Genomic DNA, 19,469 nt, shown 5'->3' with positions numbered 1-19,469 from the left:
CAAATTTGTTGTTGCTCTATAAGAGCATCTCTGACAGCACGTCAAACTTTGAAGCAGGTGGGTCTCAGCCGCAGAAGACCACACTGGCTAAACTCCTTTCAGCTAAAAACAGGAAACTCAGGCTACAGTTCTCACCAGAACTGGAAATAGAACATTGGAAAAAAAATTCCTCATCTGCTAAGTCTCATTTTCTGGTGTAACATTTGGATGGTAGAGTCAGAAATTGGTAAATTGGGGTAAACAACATGAGAGCTGCTTCTAATGATGGTGGTACAGTGATGTGAGGTATTTTTCTTGTCACACTCAGGGCCTCTTAGTACTAAAAGAGCATTATTTAAACACCAAAGCCTGTCTGAGTATTGTTTCTTAACCATGTCCATCCCTTTATGGCTACAGTGTAATTATCTTCTGATGGTGCTTCTAGCAAGATAATGCACCAGGTCACACATTATCAAACCCTCTCAAACTGGCTTCTTGAACATGACAATGAGTTAATTGTTCTCAAATGGTCTCCACAGTGATCAGATCCCAAACTAATTGAGCATCTTTGCGATATGATAAAATGGGAGACCTGCATCATGGATATTTAACAACCAATAGCAGCAGCTGCTTAATGCTATTGTGGCAATATTGATCAAAATCTAGACAGAATCTTCCCACACAGATTTCCACTTTTTATGCATCAATGCCAAGCAGAATTACATGCTTCTGTTCTGAAGGCAAACAGGGAGCTAAACCCAGTATTAGCAAGAAGTAACTGATAAAGTGGCCATGAGTGTATGTTGCATTTCTTTTAAATGATAAAAAAATTATATAATAAATGAAAGATATTGAAATGAACGTGTGTCTATGTATGTAAAAGAAATTGGAACGTGTGTGCAAACAGTTCAGGGAAGAAACAAGCTGCTATGAGTATTTGTAATGCCTTGAAATGACTTGCAGCTAATCCCAGCTCTTGCTTTACATTGCGTCATTTGTTGCCTCCACTTGTTACTTGTTGGTCATGCTGTGTTTGGCTTGCTTTTATGAAATTGCTTACGCATTCACAAATAGATTAAAGGTATATTATCACAGCCATTTCTTTTTCTGAGATTATCACCTTTAATAGATGTTTTATCTCTGTCTTTTATTTTTTCAGTTCTTTATTAGCGGGACAATCATATAGCTGTGTTGGATTTTTAGATGATGCGCAGCCTCACCTGCTGTGTATGCACCGCTTTGTATGTTCCACAGTAAGGCCTCAGCTTGCATGAGTCATACTAATTTTAAATGTAATCAATTATTGCAATCCTTGTGCCATAATGGCACCGGTTCTGACATAAACGGTAGTAACCAGACCGAAAAGCAGCGCACATTTCGGTGTTTTATTTCGGTGCTTTTATTTCCTGAGATGTCATACACTTTGGATTCTAGCCAATCATTTTACCTTTGCAAGCGTAGTAGGCGGGCCCAGGTACGTATGTTCTTTTAGAGCAGAGCTACAGATTAAAAATGCCCAAGGCGAAGCGGTCAAAAGTCTGGCTGTACTTCACAGCAAAAGATGCAAACTCAGCAGCCTGCAACAAGTGCTTTAAGGTGATACTGTGATACTGTGCAAAGGAGGTAACACCTCAAATCTGATGAAACACCTGGCGACGCATAGCGTTTTGTTAAAAGCCGAGAAATGCGCCGTATTTGATAGCTTGCTGCGAGACCTCACACCGAGCACATCTACTGCGGGTGGGTTGCCTGTTATCGGACCCGGAGTTAGCAACATCCCCCAGAAACCCGAAGAGGAGAGTCCTGGCCCCTAGCCCTGCCAGTGTAGCAGAAATGATGACGGATGATGATGGCAGCAACAGCCGTTCTTCTCTGCATGAGTAGCTTAATGTTGTTCGTGTGTAATTTACGCTGAGTAGGCTAACCATGTTATTAAATTAATGCATGTAAGGTGAACTAGCAAACACCATCGTAGTTACATGCGGCTGTCTTCTTGTTTGATGGCAGATACTCCCTTCACCCTGGCCAAAAAGGCTAAAATGACCAAAGAAAAAGTGGGAAACCACTAAACATGAGAGGTTTTTAGACAAAATTGGTGTTTTTCCCATTGATTAAGCACTGCTTCCAGCCAAGAGTGATACCATATATGCCCTATAGCTGCAGAAAAGGCTAACATTGTTATCTTTTTACAAAAAACAGCTGAACATAAGAGGTTTTTGGACAAAGTGTGTGTTCTCCATTCTTTAAGCACCGGTTCGAGTACCATTTAAGCACCGGCACCGTTTCAAAAGTACCGGTTTGGTACTGGTATCGGATAAAACCTAAACGATACCCATCCTAGTGCCATATCACTCTCTAAGTAGGACGTGGTTTTTCCATGTCTGCCCTTGTCTTCTGATCTCAGAATAAAAGGGGGAAATGAAAAGGGGGAATTTTCCTTAGAGATCAATAAATAATTATGTTACCAAGCACTGCAAATGAAAGGAAGCTTATCTCCACTGAATACATGGGCAATCACCACAAATTAGTGGACAAAGGTAAGAATGAATGGTATTGCTCTGATAAGTTCCCACTGACAGCCCTCATCTTTCCAGCTGCTTCTTATTAGGATATGTATTGATCTATATTGAATTAAATAAATATATCATTCTTGTCTGCATATGTTCGGAATTCTTTGGTGTCAGCAGTTTATAAAAGGAAACACAAAAAATCTCACATCTTCCACAAATAATTGAGATCGCATTCTCCGTGATGGGTAGGAGTAGCTTTATGGCAAAACCTCTGAAAAACCAAAACATCTAAAAGTTCAGAAAAAAAGAAATCAGAAATGTTTTCATGTCTCTACGATACCTCAGGATGAGACTGGAAGACAGTTTGCAGGAGTAGAACCGAGTTTCAGCTCAGCTCATTGCTTGTGTTAAGTCATCTGAATCCAGCACTTTCTCTGCCAACCTGCTTTAAACCATCAGTGCACTCACACTCACCGAAACTGCCTTTTATGATGACAATAAGCTCCAAGGGACATACTCTCCTACTATACGTTGTAATTCATTGTATCATATAGCATATAATAGTTTATATTGTCCATATTTGCTCTATTTTATGCAGTGAATTGTGAATTTCAATCAAAGACAACAATACAATCAGATGCATGTGACCTGTTCTTTTAACAATTTGTCATATCAATCATATCATTATCTGTTCAGATACATTTTTCCTCACCTGAGATGAGGTGAGAAAAGGATCTTTCAGTTTAGCTGATAGAGTACATTGATATTATGCCCTTGCTGGATTTTTCACCGTCAATAGCTATAGCACACACACTGTCCTGACCTGTGTTCAGCAACTAACAGAGCTCTCCTTCTCATCCACAGCAATCAATTTTGCAGCCCTTGTAATGCAAAGTATGTATGTACTGCTAGAGGACACTGTGGATACTTTAAAATGCAGACTAGAGCAGCAGCCTTCCAATTTGTAGATGCATTTTGTAGATGACCTGCACTACCTCCTGGCTTGGCTTTAATCAACTGCTTTGACAACATCTGAAAACTAAATCCCAGATACTCCTACAAATACATACTGAATCCTATATATATATATATATATATATATATATATATATATATATATATATATATATATATATACACACACACACACACACACACACACACACACACACACACACACACACACACACACTACTGTCTGTGGTAAGTCCAACAGGGCAATGCTGAATCCATGTATGTCAGCTAGTGGCCTTCACTGGGGTCATCATCAAGGCCATATGACAGAATGCACTGATCAATAAAGCTGTTCTATATACTGCAATTGTCTCTTGCCTAGGTAACCCCCATTTTACCACCCTGTGACATGTCAGTCAGAGGCGTCCTCGCTCTCATTGCTAACCTTGAAGTTGAGACAAGATGGTCACTACTTCGGATCACTAGTAGTTATTTATCCCTTTGCTGCCTGAAATCACAGACTGTGACCATCTTTGTGTTCTCTGGTCACCATGTTGCTGTCAGTCTCTTTCTGTGTGGACGCCCTTTGCAAGCAAGTGCAGAGAGATGCAGGTGTGTGTGGTGCATCCGTCCGTACATAAAGCTTCTTAACCACTTTTCTAATTTTGGTTTTCTGGTGCATCCGTTAATCATGGTTGTCATACACCCTGGACAGTTCACCATTCTACAGCATGGCTTGAAGTGCATCTGTTAAGCACAACTCTTAGTTTTTGCTATTTAACCTTCATCATATAAAAACAGCAAAAAATGAACTTGTGCAATTAGTTAATGGCTTCTTCATACACTTTAGCCTGATTTATTTAAAGTGGATATGAGCTTGACAAGCCATTCTTCACTTGGAGATGCTGTTGAAGGTAAACCATTTCAGTGGTGAGTGCAGAGGTGGATGTACATGTTAAACCTCCTCCACATTCTTCATTTAAGACTTTTGAATCAACACAAAAAGTTTGCTGACTAGGTAAAAAGATGAGGAACTTAACTTGGCACTTCTCATCACTTAAATGCATTTATCAGACAAGATTGCCTTGTTTCTGTCCTGGCTGCTCAAACCGCACTGCTCAAACCATATAGTCATATCTGTGCTTAAAGCCCAGTGGAATCAAGAATTGATATGACTGTTAAATGCCCGCAGGGAGGAACCCAAGTTGTGTGTATTGTTTGCCTAAACAGCTTATTTCTGAAAGTAATATCATGCCTAGTGTTTTAGTATCTCTTGCAATAAACAAGTGATCAATTCATTTTGCATAATGTTTATATGACTATAAAATGCCATGTTTCCATTGATGATGTGCACAGCAGTGGCGGAGCAGGGTGGCTTACTGGGCTTAAGCCCGGGTTGTTTTTTCAGAAGCCCAGGATCTTTTGGAGTGTAATTTTTTCATAGTCGGATGCCTGGCTGACAAGTGTATAAAACAAAAAACTACACACAATATTCGAAGCACATAGTGCACACTGTGGGAATTTACGACTGTGCGTAAACCCCCCCTAATATTGGTATGATCCGAGCTCAGGCACTAAGCCACTGAGCGAGGGGGCGGGACAGCTGCTGCCTGCGAGTGCGCTGTTGGAGAAGCGCAGCGAGGCAGACAGATGAGAACTGAAGTTTAACCAGGTACCAAAGCAAATCATTCGTACTGTACAAATAATTTAAATATAACGTTGTATCACGAAAGATTGATGTCAAACTGATCACTTGACCCATATTACGTTACTTGTTCTTCAAGTGAATCAACAATTGGCGAAATGAAAAGCCGAACAACAACAATGCTGTTTCTTTGGAGAGTCTTAGCTTACATGTGTTTATTTCATATTTTCAGTTGTTACCCTCCACGGCTAAATAAATCGGTTGCGGTAATGTACTGAGACACAAGAATGGAGATAAGGGGCTTCTTCCAAAGAAAAAACTGGTAGATGTTATTTTATATATTATGCTTTGTATGTTGTTCAGTATATTTCTATGCAAAACAAGAGGAACTTCAATACACAGCAGTATATCCACAGTTGAAACCAGATATTTACATACACTTTATGGAAAACACAATAACATTTTTTTTTACTGTACAACATCAATTTAGAGTAAACTGGTTTTGTTTTGGATAAATAAATATTGAAATATCTTTTGAATTATTTAAATGTCAGAATAAAGAGAGACAGCTGTCTATTTTTTTTTATCCTTTTCACCAAATGTAGGAGTACATATATATGGAAGCCCGTTTCCGCCACTAAAAAAAAAAAAAAAAGGATACTTAACTCGAAATTTCGAGTTATCTTTCTCGAAATTTCGACTTATTTTCTCGAAATTTCAACTTAGCAACTCGAAATTTCGACTTAATAACTCGAAATTATGAGAAAAATAACTCAAAATTTTGAGTTATTTTTCTCATAATTTCGAGTTAGCTCTGCCAATCAGTAATCTATGTGAATGACGTCATTTCCGTGTTACCCGGAAGCTGAAGCCCTCAGCTACAAATGCTACAGAAATGCTAATTATAGATACGGATCATGAATTCACAAATTGCTGAGTATTTTAAGCGTGGCTTCACAAATGAGGAGATTCTTGCATTATTAGCTGAATCACATGGCATTACTATCAGCCTCCGTACACTTGAAAGGATTTTACACAACAACCGACTTTGGCGCAGAAAGAACAAAACAGAGGTGGGAGAGGTGGCAGCTTTTATACAAGCACAATTGGCAACCTCAGGACAGTGTCATGGGTATCGTTGGATGCACCAGAAGTGTTGGATGAATGGCATTGTTACTGACAGAGAAACCGTTCGTCTTCTGCTCCGTTTATTCGATGGAGAAGGTGTGGATTTGAGGTCACGTAGACGACTGCGGAGGCGAGTGTATCATAGCAGAGGCCCCAACTATGTGTGGCATATCGACGGCTACGATAAACTGAAGCCATTTGGGATTGCAATCAGTGGATGCATTGACGGATTTTCAAGGAGTATAATATGGCTAGACGCTTACAAGACAAATAATGACCCGAGAGTAATTGCTGGCTACTTCATGGATGCCGTGATTCAACAAGGTGGTTGCCCTGATCGAGTGAGATTAGATCTAGGAACAGAAAACGTCCATGTGGCTCACATGCAACGATTTTTGCACTTTACAGACAATGAACCAGAAAGAGAGCACGTCATATTTGGAGCAAGTACAGGAAATCAACGCATTGAAAGATGGTGGCTAATCTTACGAAGCCAGTGTATCCAGTACTGGATTGAACTATTTGACAAACTAAGAGAGGATGGCCACTTCTCAGACTCTTTCTTGGACAAATCATTGGTCCAGTTCTGTTTTCTTCACATTATACAGGTGAGTTTACATAGGTGACTGTGTAAACGACATGTATTGTAACTGTTTAATTTGTAACAACTCACACGGCCTTTGTATATTATAGAAACATCAGATATATTAAAGTACACGTGAAAAGTAGTGCTTTTTTTTTTTTTTTTTTAAACTGTTTTGTTAAAAAAAAAATTCCACATATATATCAAGGAACACAATTATACATTATAACACATTGATTATTTATGTGTTTAGGCCTCTCTCTGTACTCGGTTAGCATTTTTGGTGGGTCAAAACTAAGTAAATAAGTATCTGTCTGTTCATGATGTGTGTGTGTGTGTGTGTGTGTGTGTGTGTGTGTGTGTGTGTGTGTGTGTGTGTGTGTGTGTATAGGTATGTGTGTGTGTATATATACGGATATATATCATTAATGTAGCTCAAAGCTAAATTAATGGTGTGTAAGCTAAGAAAATCAATGTAGAAGTTAGTTGTGCTTTTGTACATTAACATTTTCATATTGTATGCCTGAAAATGTTTCTTTTGTTCATTTTGTTTTCATCTAGGAAGAATTAAATGAAGTTGCTTTGGCCTGGAATGACCACAGAATGCGCCCAGTCCACAACTCCCGAAGTCCTCATGGCCGACCATCTTTTATGTATGCCCTCCCAGACATTTATGGCGCGAGGGACTGTCTCAAACATGTCAATATGGACAAAGTTGAAGCCTGCCTTGAAGAATGCGTGTTCAAAGACTTTCCATGTGAAGAGGATGTCTTTCATCTCTGTGTAGAACTCATGTCAGAACATAACCTGGACTTCTCAGATGATGTGTTTCATACAGTGGATCTGTATGTAAAGCTAAGGCAGTTGATGCTTACTGAGTTGGAGCTTTTGCCTTAAAGGTTAGACATCGTTATGCATTTTTAATTCTGTATTTTCATATTTAAATTGTAAACTTTTATGAGTTATTAATTTTTGGATGGTTGTCGTTTTTGGGGCACACATACATGGGTTTTGAGGGCCTGAAAATGTATTTCACGAACAGGGCCAATTGAAAAAGGCTATAAAAATTGTATTTAATTTTTGGAGGGTTGTTTTTTTTTTTGGATGGTTTATTTCAATTAACAAACCAATTTTTTGTTTTAAAAGCCTTATTATTAAAACATATGTAAACATAATGTCTGTTAGACCTGCTATTTGGAGGATATGCAGCGCATGTCACCTTGGAATTATGATTTCAACTTTTTGTAAATATGCTTTTTCATCTTTCTTTTTATTTGAGTAATTATTGATGTTTTGAAATATCTGGTTATGTAGCAGTAAAAAAAATTTTCACTGTCATTTTTTTCACTGCTGAGACTTTTTATATATACTGACTGTTTTCCTGATTATGGGCAGTATAATTATATATTTTTTAGCATATGGATAACCTAACTGAGTGAGATTTATGGACCTTTTTTTTTTTTCAGATTGCGCCTCAGAATAATAAAAACCCAGAAATTACCAAAATTAAAGATGTAATTTGTCTCATTGAACACTTTATTATAAAACACAGATCTTTTGCCATCATCTTGTCTTAAAACAAAATAACTGTACTGTATTTACAGTAACACAAAAAACCTTAAAGTATTCTTATAAAAAGCTAATTGCAAGCACAAGACTTGGAAAAAGTACGATAATACACTCAACAAAAATATGCAATATGTTTTGCAAAAGTTCAATTATTATTAAAAATACAAAAAGAATGGGACAATAAAAAGAGATTGAGGATAATATGGCAAGATCTGATAACAATATCCTACAATTAAAGAATAAGAACGTGTGGTCTAAAACCACTATGAAGCAAATACATTAGGCTCAAACATGAAAACAGAAATATAGGAAAATATCTTTTAAATAACTACCCCATCGGCTATGTAGTTTTGAAAAAGGGGGCTATGATACACAGGGGTTTTTTTCCATTACAAAAATCAGGAAAAGCCAACCAAAAATCAACCTTCAGCTAAGCAATTGCTGATTTCACAGAAATCCAAAATAAAAGCATATAGGTGTGCCTTATGGCCATTCAATTTAGCAAAAGTCACCATAACCCAGATGGCTAAACAGAACTGTACAAACATAACTGTAATAAAATACAATGATAAAGTAAAACCTGACTTGTAAACTGTAAAATGTGTGCACGATGATAAAACATGTAGGAGATATTGCATATATCTCCTACATGTACTATACACTACATATTGCAGGGGTCTCAATCTCTAATTTTCTGGTGAACCACTACAATACATGTCATCTTTTGACATTACATTAATAAAATTTGACAAATTAAAATTAACCTAATGCATTTTTTAAAGTTGATTTTGGATTCAAATAATAGAAAAAATGAATAAAAGGTGGAAAAACTGCTTTCATTGTTCACATGCACACATGCTGACTGAGGAAATGGGAATGCTTATAAATGGTCTCTAGACTGCCACTCTGAGACCTCTGCAGAAATGCATTTCACAAGTGTTTAGAAAAATATTGCCTCAGTTGTAATAGGAAAACACAGAAACACAAAGAAGTACCTCAAATTGCATTACATTACGGTATTTCACCAAATACTTTTTCTTGGAACTCAGTTTTTAAACACCTGAAACCTTTGCTGTGACATTCACATGGGAACACTTTAGTCTTAGTTCACAACTCAAATATAATCTGTTGTAAAACAACAATGGCTTTTAAGCCATTGTCCGTGAATCAAACCTTTAGATAATGTCCATAACCCACACATTTGATTCCAACACACTGTTCATCTCCGATCTGAAGTCAGGATAGCTGTCATAATTTATCGACAGCTCCAGTACACACCCACATGTGTGTGCCACAGGTCGTCTCTGGAAACCTTTCAGTTCGTTAAACCCAATGATGATGTTCTTTCCCAGATGTAAATCTGAACCTGTGCAAAACCTGAGGAACAAACACAAATGTTCCTTCTCAGCATTCTTCACATATGTAGTTAGATATTTCTGAATCAGCTTCTGGTGAGCCGTCATTGTTTCAGGGAAAGTGAGACACTTGAGAACTTTTCTCACAGTTGGTTGGAGGGTTTCATAAACTGAAGATAGATCACAAAGGCTTTCCCATGCAGTGCTGAGTGTTCTTGCCCACTGTTCAATAACATAGGCAGGCTCTTGGACAAGTGTTTTGTGTGCAAGCTCCAATAGGACTTCAGTGGCATTGCAGGCTGTTGGTATCTTTCTGCAGCTGTGGTTATCAAGTATGTCTATAAGTTCTTCTTGGTCCACGGTGCTAAAGTCTGATCGCCACGCCTCTAACACTGTACGCTCAGAGTTAGGCATGAACTTTAGGAAATTCTCCACAATATCACTCTTTACATATCCAAAGGCAGCTTGTTCCAGAATGGCAGGTGCAATTTTCACAGGCAGATATTTCTCTCTAACCCATCCAAATGCAATGATTCTGCCCACACTCTCCCACTCCGGTTGCCCAAGATCATGCCTTAAGAAGGGCACTTTGTAAACGTTTCCAGTGGTGCACTGGTCATAGAATTCTTTCCAGAATTCTGAAAGACAGTCTCTCACAACTCCCCCATCGTCATGGGCCATTTCAGGTGTTCCATCAGGCAGTAAGACCTGGATTTTGATGTCGACATCTTCAAGGTCCTTATCACTAAAATGTGAAATGAGCTCTGACATTACCTGCCCTCTGTGGACCACCACTACTCTCCTCACTCTCTCACTGGATGGACCAGGTTGTGGAGAAAAAATCAGGGTGTCATCCAAATTTATTGGCTCACTGTCAGAAAAGGGGCCAACAAAAATAATGTCACTGCTGTGAGAAGTGTTAGCGCTTAGAGACTGCGTGGAAGATTGTGGAAGGTTATCGTTTGGAGTGTCTTCAATGTATGTCACATCATGGCTGATTGTTTCAAATGGAGCAGATGTTTGGACTGTAGTGACAGTAAAAGAAGAGGTTTGGTTTTGAGGACTCGCTTCAATTTCTGAAGATGGATGCAAACCTGGGTTGGAGCTCTGAAGGCTGTCATTTTGTTTTTTCTTTGTGGTGAGGTAGAACCTGAGGATATTAAGTTTTGTGACATGATAAAGTTCTCCTACTGTCAATGCATCATCGACTATCATCTCTTGATAATCCTTCAGATCACAGTCAAAATCTGTTAAGGGCCCCTGAATGTTTCCTCCATCTGGAAAGAACAGGCCTGTTGCAACCTGTAATATGTCCCTTTTCTTGGCATCCTTGCAGATGTCTATTTTTCTTGTTCCTCCTCCTCGTCTAGCTCTAACCTGCTTGAAAACCTCAGTGTCTTCATCATAATGCATCCATCCTATTTCTATTTTTCTATTTCTCTTCAGAGCATTTCTTTTATGGGTTGTTTGGGAATGTTCTTCTTGCCGTGTGCTACTGCCATCCTCTTCAGATAATTTTCTTTTGGACAGTTTGGATTTCAGCCGTTCAAAAAGCGCTGACTTGCGGCTGCTGCCCCTCCGTCTGCAAAATCCAAATACTGCTAGACGATCACCGTATGATGGCAAATAAGTCTTCAGCTCCTCATCTGTCATTAGACTTATGACACTGGCATCAATCTAAAGATGGAAAAATAATTTAATTTATTGAAACAACCAGCCTTGAAAATACAATTCTATTTTTAACTTAAGAACAATGAGGAAAAGTTGCATTTCAACCAGTATCTTGTTGGAATTAAGTACCTTCTCATTCTCCAAGGTCTGTATAATTTCCTCAGAGACTTCTCTTTGTTTCAAGAATTCAGTCAAGTCTCCCATGCTGTAAGGAAGGATGTAAATTAAAATTACAAAATTAAAATAAAGCCACCATATTATCGTCAAAGTATCTGTGCCTACCTACATTATGAGCTCTGACTATGGTGGAGAAGTGGGAACTGCATTTTTAAGTGTCCATTTGCACTGTAACTACAATCAGCATCACAATACAGTCAATCCCACATTTTCTCAGTTGTCTGGTTACAGTTTTATTGGTTTTGTTCCTTATTTATATAGTTGTCAGTCATATTCCCTGTTTTGGGTGATTTGTGATTTTGTTTTATACAGTGCTGTATACTTATTACGCATGCTTTCAGCAAAACGTCTGTTTCATCAGACGTAACAGGTGTCATTAGCGTGTAACAGAAACCTTATAGGTACCTTTGGTTAACCCTGACGTTGCATTCTATTCAACTTTGTATGTAACAATCGCTGTCACACTGTTTTTATATACCTTTTATCCAGTTATCATTTGTAGGAAGGCATTCAAAACTGAAGAACCTGGCGCCATTTGTTGTTAATACAGCAGCTCACGACACGATCCAGTTTTGAGTGCGCACCCCTTTGCACCATATCCTTCCGGGTAACAAGGAAATGACATCAGCCACGTAGATTTCTTATTGGCAGCGCTAACTCGAAATTTCGAGTTATTTTACTCAAAATTTCGAGTTAATAACTCGAAATTTCGAGTTAATAAGTCCGAATTTTGAGAAAATAACTCGAAATTTCGAGTTATGGATCTTTTTTTTTTTTTTTTTAGTGGCGGAAACGGGCTTCCATACATATATGCTAAGTTTATTGTTAATTGATAAGAAAACTCCAGACGATTCCATTCTGAGCTGAAGAAGCTTCTGATAGGTTAGTAGAGTCCATGTGAGTAAATTGGTGGCACAGCTGTGGATGCATATAAGGCAAAACACAGAGCCTGTTTCTTTGACATGGGAAAATCAAGAGATGTCAACCAAAACACCAGAAAAAGAACTGTGGAGCTCCATAAGTGTGGCTCAAGTTTTAATACAATTTGGTACCATTTGCAATTAAGAAATACAGACAGTTTCTCTCTTTACTCTTAACAACAAATATGTTTTTATATTTATCAATCTAAAAAAATAAACATTTAGTCTGATTTGATGTTACAATTAAAAAAGTTTTGTGTTTTTATCTGAAGAGTTTGTAAATATCTGGTTTCAACTGTATATTTGATGATGTTGGTGTTTGGCTTGAGAGAGGAACAGAGAGGGAGAGAGAGGAGAATGAGGACAGAACAGAGGTGGAACAAGAGCAGGTGAGACACACATGTTAGTCAAATGGTTGTTTACCAGAAGTATCACCGTATCATAGGTCCTCATGTATCTCGTACCTAGTGTTTCTTTCGAGGTTTGTTATTTTTCAGATTCTACATTTATGCAGGCTTGTTTGTACAACAAGGCTAAATAATTATATAAACTTTTCTCAATCTAAATAGTGGACTTTGGTAGAATTTAAAAAATAAGTGTAGTGCAGGTCTATGATGATTTTTAGTTCTACTATTATCTAGTTCTGATTCTGATTCTTTCTTGGTTAAATCTTAAGTAGTCCTGATTTTGAACTGGTGTAGTCCTGTTTTAATTCTGGATCAGTTCTGGGTCTGGTTGAATTGGGGTTTAGTCCTCGTGTCTTGATGCAGCCCCGACTTTGTTCTGCCTTGCTGCTTAATTAAAAAACTAGTTTAAGGTGTCCTGCACATGTGATATATATTTTTCCCTATATGAAGTCATTCTTTTTTGAACAAAATTCAAAACAGAGCCTATTAATCTTTCAGTCATTTCCACCCCCAATCCCACATGCATACTACCCTTTAGGGCTAAGCCCCGGGTGTATCAAATGTCTGCCTCCGCCTCTGTTACACAGGTGAATGAATGAGAGCCATTTTATATCATTTTGCTGTTTCCATTACAACCAAAAGTATTTGTCACACTTTTATTGCTCACATTGCTTACAACATTATGCCACTTTTCACTCTGACTGACTGGTGCTATTATATTCACATCAAACTCAAGCAACACCTCTTTCCATTACAGCGGTTGGGTTTAAGAAGGCACCGGCTGCCGTGGAGAGATGCACTGATGTCAGCTGTTAGAAGCTAAGGCAAAACTATTCTTTCAAGCTGAAAATCAGACGTGACTGGCAAATATTTTTTCTGATTAAAAAAAAGAGAGAAGGAAATAGCTTCAGTTTCACCAGCTGCTTCACATGACCGAGGCTGGATTGTATGATATAAACAACTTGCTAAATTAATCATCTGCAATAGCTTTACTTTGTACTAACCTGCCTGATAATTTAGCAGAGTTATTGTTAAATTATTAATTACTTTTTTCATTTACATCTCAGTCTGTGCATCTTTGATGTGTTCACATGGATCCACCTTAAATAAAAAAGTATTAAAAGAGTCATCAATGACAGCCAGCTGTTGTATCTCTCTTTTCCTTGACATAAAGTATTTCCTTAACGTTGGATCCATATTATATTTTAATATTTCTCCTGGTTATTTTTTCGTGCAGTAACAGCCCAATTGTTGTTACTCTGAAACATGGACATCGGGGAACATTACTTTTCACTTAAGTTTTATTTAAAGTGCAACTATAAACTTTCAAAATAAAGACAATAAAAAGCTGGATTGTTGAATGCCCCCAGCGATCCAATACTAATTCTTCTAAATATGTCCTGGGCCTGGTCCGTCATCCTCAAACTGCCTATTAGAACTCAGTCATTTGCAGGATGTAGGATGCAAAATTGATTTGACCTCTGTGCAATTTGGTCAGTGCTCTCACTGACCTTGTGGGAAATATGTGTGTTGGCAGTTAATATATGTAATGTCAGGAAGTATTGCAACTGGCATTTTCATTCAGTCAGGAGATGATGGATTTTTGTGTGTCTAATTAAAAGAGGAAGGGAAAGATCAACAAATAGTTGCCAGTGTGGCTTTATAGCTTTGCGTTGCTTTTAAGTTTAAATCAGAAAATAATTACTTTGTGTGTTTAAGCAGTGCTGCCAGTCTGTCCACCGAGAGATTTTTCATTAAAGTATAAAACAGTTTGTTTAACAGTGGCGTATGTGTGGTTTATGCAACCTAATCATATCATTTTATATAGGGATATCTCCTGTCTCTCTACAATATCTGATATTCCAAAATAAATAAATAAATAATAAAGACCCCCCCCCCCTCATAAAAAAGTTCACTAGTTTTATAGGATCTATTAAAGACGTTCAATAAAAAATACATTTGCATAACACATTTGCAATATGTGGTTAGCTTTATCTGTTTACAAGGAGTTTTTAATATCAAGCACAAAAAGTGTCCTGCAGACCGTGTGGGGTGTGTGAGGAGAACCTAAGTGTTGACACACTTTTGTTTTGGAACTCAGTTTCAAAATAAAAGCGAGCCTTTTATTGTGGCTGATGAACATGAACATCAAAATTCGAACAAAAGTGAAAAGGGGCAAAAGCAAACTGAAAACCTAACTGGGAAAACCAAATAACTAAGACAAGAGAAACGAGACTGAGGTACTGTGAAACAACTATGATTACTATGATTACTATGAAAACTATGACTTCTATGACAAAACGTGGGGGAACATAACTCAGACGACGTCACGAGGCTGGAAAAACACAGACTAAATACACAGGAGGTGATGAGGGGAAGGGAAACACATGGGGAAACAGCTGACACAAATTAACATGATGACACCACCAGGAGAAAGTGAAACTAAAACAATGAACACAGAACACAAGACCTCTTCAAAATAAAACAGGAAGCCTAACAGGACACAGACATGACACAAGCAAGATAACATGAAACATGACCGACTAACGCATGCAGACTCCACACGACGCACTGAGAAGGAAGACTAAAACATACAGAAAGAAAAACACCGAGGGCAAGACAGGCCATATAATAAAGAGAATAGAAACAGACTCATAACAAGGAATACACAGAATAGCCTAAACTAAACTTGAAACTCAACCTGAGAATAATACAAGAACTAAAAATCCTTTCCATCTACCTAAGAATTCACAAATAAAACAATAAGACCCAGCCCCTGACAAAAAGTAACACTTTAATGTAAGTAACACATAATTATGAGTAAAAATTGAGTGTCGCAAACGTTAGTGAACGAATTAACTCAAACATTCTTCTTCTTATATTTTTCACCCTGGGAAAGTAACTCGCATAAAAACATATGCAAAATCTTTGAGTTCCCTCACTTACATACAATCACTGCGCTCTCGTTGTAAACAGTACTTTTCTTTTTCATTATTTTTTCTTTATGCTAAAACCTAGTTTGTGTTGGTGTTAGTAAATCTGGCCCTTACTGGCAGAGTTATTATAGTTCTTCTAATTAGTTTTTGTTTTTATTTCATTGTGATTTTTTTGGTTTGTTTTTAATTCAATTTAATTTCAGTTTCCAGATTTAATTTTCTTATTTCAGTTCAGTTTTTATTGTTTAATTTTATTTTCATTTTTATTACTCTCAGTGTTCATCTCCCTGTCTTTTTAATCATTACTGGATCCACAGCAGATGTCAGGGCCAGATTTAGAAAAATTCAAAGCTTGTTAAAATCTGTTGGCTCCCAGTCTTCTAGACATCCCGAGTCTCAATAAAAATAAGCATAATAAATGTTTTGCCCAAGTAACAAATACTAAAACTAAGAATATTGCTTCTACAGGGCGATTGTGGCTCAAGAGTTGGGTGTTCGTCTTGTAATCGGACGGTTGCCGGTTCGAGCCCCGGCTCAGACAGTCTCGGTCGTTGTGTCCTTGGGCGAGACACTTCACCTACTGGTGTTGGCCAGAGGGGCCGATGGCGCGATATGGCAGCCTCGCCTCTGTCAGTCTGCCCCAGGGCAGCTGTGGCTACAACTGTAGCTGCCTCCACCAGTGTATGAATGTGAGAGTGAATGAATAGTGGTATTGTAAAGCGCTTTGAGGGGTCCTGAAAAGCGCTGTATAAATGCAATCCATTATTATTCTAAATTTGAACTTTATTCTGGGCAGTTTTCAAAATTCACAAAATCCTTTCAAATAGTTTTTATTTTTATTTTAGTTAACTAAAAATGCCTTTTCACATCTAGTTTTGCTTTTCAGTTTAGTTTTTGTTGACTAAAATAACCTTGCACTTTATTTGATAACAGATGAATCCTCCTCTTATATTTACCCAGATATATTGGAAGCCAATGATGATGATAATAATAATAATAATAATAATAATAATTGTTATTATTATTGTTGTTGTTGTTATTGAGATAATTCTCTGGCTTTTAACCACTTCAACTGATTTGATAGAATTTACTTATAGTTAGCGCTATATGTTGGACAAAGGCTCATTTTTATATAATTTTGCCTCTGTAGACCACTACAGTGGATTTTAATCCAAATAATCAAGACATGATATCAGTAAAGACTTTTAGCTTTAATCCAAGGAGTTTTTTTTTTTTTTTTTACATTAACTGCTAGAATTACAGTCATTGTTTACATAATCCTCAAAATTAATTGGGTCTACTGACATAATTTTAAATGTAAGGATGGATGAAAATCGTTTGCAGAGTATGACTGTCTGTAGTTTAGAACCCACTGATATCCAAATGCTGTGTTTTTTCCTTCTGCCAGGCCTGTTTTTCCAGCCACCTTTATTTGCTGCTGGATCTCTCTGCATTCAGACTTGTCTTTAATTACGAAGAAGCATGCTCTATTGGGCTGAGATTAGGTGACAGTCGTGAGCATTGAAGAATATACCATTTCGTTGATGAGAAACCCAAGTTTTATCCATGAGAAACTCTTGGGTCCTGGGTCCGAATGCTTTGAGTCATTATTGTTGGATCATTGGATGAGTCTGTATAGTGTAGCCCTGTAGACTTCAGAATTTATTAACAGACACTAATGGGTATGACTTCCACTGTCAGTCATAAACGCTCATGCCTTAGCATTGACTCTGTCACGACAGATGATGCTGTGTTCTTTGGATCAGCTCTTCCTATCCGTTTGCGCACTTTCATGTAGGGCTGCTCAATTAATTATTAATTTTAATTTAAATTACGATCTGGGCTTTCAACGATCATTAAAAATGACTGAGCCGATTATTACCACCTCCCTCGTGCTTTACTCTCGCGCTGCTCCGTGTGGCAAATCGAGCGCACCTCTCTGCGTTTCGAACACGTGTCACAACAATTAAGAGGACCCGAGGTAAGCTCAGAAAGCTCGGAAAACTCAGCAGAAGTTATTTGGAGAGGAGAAGATAATGGCTGCTGAAGAAAGAATGCCGTTGGTTGAAAAGAGAGGTAAAACGACTTCAGTGGTGTGGAAACATTATGGGTTCGCGGAGTCAGACGTGGATCAAGTAGACATAGCGTGTAAACTTTGCTACGGTGTCATAGCTGCACCACAGAGCAAGACTACAAATTGACATACCTCAATGTCAGTTTGATACAATTGTGCATTGTGTGGCTACACAGCTTGCCTTGATGTTTGGTTATTTGTATGCATAAATATTATGCAGTATTTTGAAGTTCACTAAACATAGATGACATAAACATTTTTCATTTATTTTTTATATTGCAAACATTTGCACTGTTATCAGTATTTGCACACTATTTTATATTATTTTATGACAATTTTTAAAGCCATTATTCAATACATTGTTATTGTTAAATAAATATCGTCAAATAATCGAGATCTCAATTTCAGTGAAAATAATCGTGATTATCCTTTTTGCCATAATTGAGCAGCCCTACTTTCATGTATTTAAAGATACAAACAAACCAGGCAGAACTGATCTGGCTCTTTTAGACGTTTTCTGACAAAGTCTAATCTGAACTTCTCGTCCCTGAGTATAACCAGTGGTTTGCACCTTGTTGTAGACCCTCTATATTTACATTCATGAAGGTGTCTCTCGACTGTTGACTTTGACAATTATTTGCCAACCTCTTGTGTTCTTGACTTGGTACATGTAATGAAGTTTTTTCCCTTAACCAAGGAAAGAATTCTCTCATCATACACTTTATCTGTCTTTTAAGGTCTTTTGGTGTTTCTGAGTTGGAATTGTATGGGAACAGGCCTCACCTGGTCATTAAACTGCTTAAAAGTCAATTGACTGATTAACTTTGAGCCTCCAAAACTAGGGGAATGTGTATAGAAAATGCCCATTATTACTAATCAGTTAATACTTTTGTGAAACTCTTTGACTTAAAGCTAAAAGTCTAAACTTCAATAGCATCTTGATTTTAGATCCACTTTGGTAAGATAAGAGGAAAACTACATTAATTATGTCTTTGTCCTGTAAATTATGGAGCTAACTGCAGTTTTTTTTTTTTTTTTAACTACATACCTGCAAAACCAACACTATTACATCAGCCTTAACGGGTGCTAATGCGAAATATTGGCATGCCTGCAGGTTAAATTAAAGAAACAAACTTGTTTTTGTTCTGCTAAAAATTCAAGCATTAGCAAATTAATTATAAAAGCTCCAATGAAAACTCAGCAGTAGTACCATGCTGAATATTTTACGGGAGAAAACATAGAGGGATGTGCCCAGAAAGTAAATATTCACTTTTTATACAATTCCAGCTAATCAACAGATTCATTTACAACCTAATTTAATTACAAGTAAGATATTTTAGTGCACACACCTTTAATGAATATAGAGGACTATATATTTAAATACATAGAAGTACATTTCCCATCCTGCATGCATGCCTTAGAAGGGAAGGTTATTGGGACTGACCTGGTAATTTCATGGCTAGGGCTGTGCAGTCAAATGTGGATGGGGCTGGAAATGAGTAGGAATATTTAACTGTTGTGCATGCCAGTCTGTTATCATTCATAGCTGTGGCTTCTTCTC

The sequence above is a fragment of the Maylandia zebra genome, linkage group LG12 (genome assembly GCF_041146795.1).
Source record: "Maylandia zebra isolate NMK-2024a linkage group LG12, Mzebra_GT3a, whole genome shotgun sequence".
NCBI lineage: Eukaryota > Metazoa > Chordata > Actinopteri > Cichliformes > Cichlidae > Maylandia > Maylandia zebra.
The sequence above is the reverse complement of the archived record's forward strand: the minus strand, read 5'-3'. Positions refer to the sequence as shown.